We start from the raw sequence: 3,555 nt of genomic DNA on the forward strand, positions 1-3,555 counted from the left end.
TCCTGTGTGTCCTTGGAGCTGGGGGTGAGGGCAGGAAGAGGTGATCTGAGTTTTGAGATCTTAAGGAGCCTCGGGCTTGGGGCTGTATACCCCTAACTGGTGGTTGCAGTCCTGGACTCCCTGTCCTATGGTCTTCTAGTTTATTCTGAATTCATTCATTTATTCTTTCAATGGACATTAATTTCTGTGTGTAACCTCTACAGGCCCTGGGCTTCATCCTGGAAGTAGAGTAGTAGGAAAAGACATAGACTTTGTGCTTAGGGGTTTCTACTCAAGCAGTGAGCATCATAGACACTGACCTGTGTGCTCAGCTTCCCTCCCTGTCACGGCTTCCTCATTCCCGACAGAATCGCTAGGTTACCTAGACTCTGTCCAGGTAACCAGGCTCTTGCGAGCATTAACTCACACCTCAGCAGCGGTGGCTCCTAGCCGCAGGGGCGGTGAATCATGACTGTGATGAGCCAAAACTGATGGTCCTGGGTCCCCTGTGAGTGATTGATTGCCGTGTGTGTGTGTGTGTGTGTGTGTGTGTGTGTGTGTGTGTGTGTGTGTGTTGTGCGCACACGCACACACATGTGACTCAGTTCTAGCCAGCAGGTGTGAAAGGAAGCCTCCTGGAAACTTCTGGAAAAGACTGTCTCACTTTTAAAAAAGAAACCCTGAGTGGCAGATAGTTTTTGAGATGATCTCCCCACATGCCCTGAGTGTTGTAAATGGGTTAGACCAAGTAGCCAGTAGAATACAGCAGAAAGAACGGTGTTTCCCTCAGTTGAGGCTGTTGTCTTGGTTGCTGTCTTGCTCTTGGGTCACGCAGGTTGGAGGAAGGCTGGGTAAAAATAAGAGTCCTTGTGAAAGACCTGTGTACCCGAAACTGAAGCTTCCTGCCAACAGTTACGAGACTAAACTTGGAAATGCTGCCAGCAGTTACGAGACTAAACTTGGACACAGGCGCTTTAGCCCCAGGCCAGCCTTCAGACCACTTTAGGCCTGGCTGACAGTGTGACTTATCACCTTATGGGACACCTACAACTAGAACCAGCCAGTTTAACCACCTCCAAAAACTGAGATAATGCTTTAAATTGCTGAGTTCTGTGGTTCTTTGCCACACTGCAGTAGTGACACGAGGAGAGAAACCTGCCTTCCTGATGCAGCTGCGCTCTCAGGCCTGGAGTCAGCACCAAGCCCACACCAAGGATGACAGTGTTGAGAACCCCTGATTTGAATGCTAGGTCTGTTCGGGGAGGGGGGTTTCTTTTTTGTTTTATTTTGTTTTGTGTTTTGGTTTTTCGAGACAGGGTTTCTCTGTAGCTTTGGAGCCTGTCCTGGAACTTGCTCTGTAGATCAGGCTGGCCTCGAACTCTCAGAGATCTGCCCCCCTCTGCCTCCTGAGTGCTGGGATTAAAGGCGTGCGCCACCACCATCTGGCTGGTGTTTCTTTTTTGTTATGTTTTGCAATACTGGGGATTGGATCTGGGCCTCATTCCTGCACGTTAGGCAAGTGCTCCACTGCTGAGCTTCAGCCCCCCAAATCTAAGTCCTTGAGCACACCACCGGATTAAGCGACCATAACACAGGCCTAGCTCAGGCTGGTGAAGTGGCTCACCGGTCAAATGCGCTTGCAGTACAAGCTTGACAGGAGAGAACTGGCTCTGCAAAGCTGCCCTCTGACCTCCGCATGCCCGCCCACATGTACATCATGCGCACTCACACACAATAATACATTCAAAGCCAAAACATTTTTAAGCAAGCCTGTCTCCGAACTTCCCTTATTGTTTAGGCCAAGGCAAACTGAGTTTTCTGTGTGGCCCAAAGCTTCTGACTCTTCTGGGGACACATAAAATAAATGCATGAATTTGTTTCCCTTTTGAGAAACAGGAGAGGAAATGAGTTCTGGGCATGTTGGCATGGCCTTAATCCTAGCACTTAGGGGAGCTGAGGAAGGGGGCTTAGAAGGTCAAGGCAGGCATGGTCTACCTAGGGGAGAGTATCAAAGGAGTCAGCATGTGGGAAGCTCCGTGGCTACCTGCAGGAGCTGGTTTGTTGGAACTGTGAATACCTCAGAGCGTAGCTGCAAGGGACTGGGGAGGTGCGACAGGATGCAAGTCACGGACATGTCATGACTGGGGAGACCAGGGAGAGGTGAACCATTCTGGGCCACAATTGAAGTTCCTTCACACACGCTTCCCACCTCCACTCCTCTCAGCTGTCCTCTGAGGGCTCTTGGCAAAGCATTTACTCATTGGTTCAGTCAATAAATTGTCTGTGGAGTACCCGCTAAGTGCCTGGGGGATACACTGGGAAGCAGAAACCAAGCTCCAACGCTCCTGAGCCCCTGAAAGCAAAGGTGGACACCAGCCACACAAACAGATGTGAAAGTACAGCGTGTGGTCGGGGCCGTGAAAGCTCAGCATCAGGGCGTGTCCCAGGAGCGTGAGCAGGTAGCCTTAGCCTGGGTAGTGTTGACTGGGCAAGGTCAGGAAGGTGGACAGGAGAAAGATGCACTTTGTAGGTAAGGCCAGAAGGGCTGTGTGGGAAACAGCTGTGTCCCGTATCCAGAAGATGGAGGATAAATAAATAAATTAAATAAATAAATAAATAAATAAATAAATAAATGAATGAATGAATGATGGAGTCTGGGTTTGAAAGCGGTGCCCACTGCCCAGCAGAACAGGCACTGGCTATTTGTTGAGTTAGACAGGTCCTGAACACAGTTTGCATGAGGGGAACCACACAGGCAAGGCCTTGGAAGGCCATGCTTGGAAGTTTGGGTTTTATTCTCAGGGCCCTGAGGAACTGAAGACTGTTAAATAGGATGATGATGTGATGAGACTGGAGATCCATTAGGACTTTTTTTTTTTTTTTTTTTTTTTTTTTTGGTTTTTCAAGACAGGGTTTCCCTGTAGTTTCTAGAGCCTGTCCTGGAACTAGCTCTTGTAGACCAGGCTGACCTCGAACTCACAGAGATCCTCCTGCTTCTGCCTCCCAAGCGCTGGGATTAAAGGCGTGCGCCACCAGCGCCTGGGTGAGAGCTGGGGCGATGGTAAAGCACTAGGCTTGCAAACGTGGGGCACCCAGTTTAGACCCCAGCACATGACCCACCAAGTAAGTCACTCACCTCACCTGCCCCAGAGGTTGTTTTTAAGTGGGCGAAGCTTGATGTGGTCCTTACCTTAACAGAGGTCTATTAATAAATAGTTACAAACAAACACATAATTACAGCTCTGACAGCCCGTAAGCAGCTAAGTATGGGGCGTTAGAAAATGAGTAAGGGATCTGACCTAGTCATGAAGACGAATTAGGGCATCCCCCAGAAGGGAGTGCTGGAGCTGAGATCCTGGAGAGTCCTAGCGCAAAGGCATGGGGTTCCAAGTAAAGGACTCGATGCAAAGGCCCTGAAGTGAGCGCGGCCAGTGTAGATGGTGCCTAGAAAGTGAGGGGCATGGCCTCACAGAGCTAGGAAGGGCAGCCCATTCAGGAAACCTGCCATGCAGGACTCTGATGTTTATTGTGAGCACAATGGAAGCACTGTGTGGCGGTTCATACCCATGATCCCAC

The sequence above is a fragment of the Arvicola amphibius genome, chromosome 6 (assembly GCF_903992535.2).
Source record: "Arvicola amphibius chromosome 6, mArvAmp1.2, whole genome shotgun sequence".
Classification (NCBI taxonomy): Eukaryota; Metazoa; Chordata; class Mammalia; order Rodentia; family Cricetidae; genus Arvicola; species Arvicola amphibius.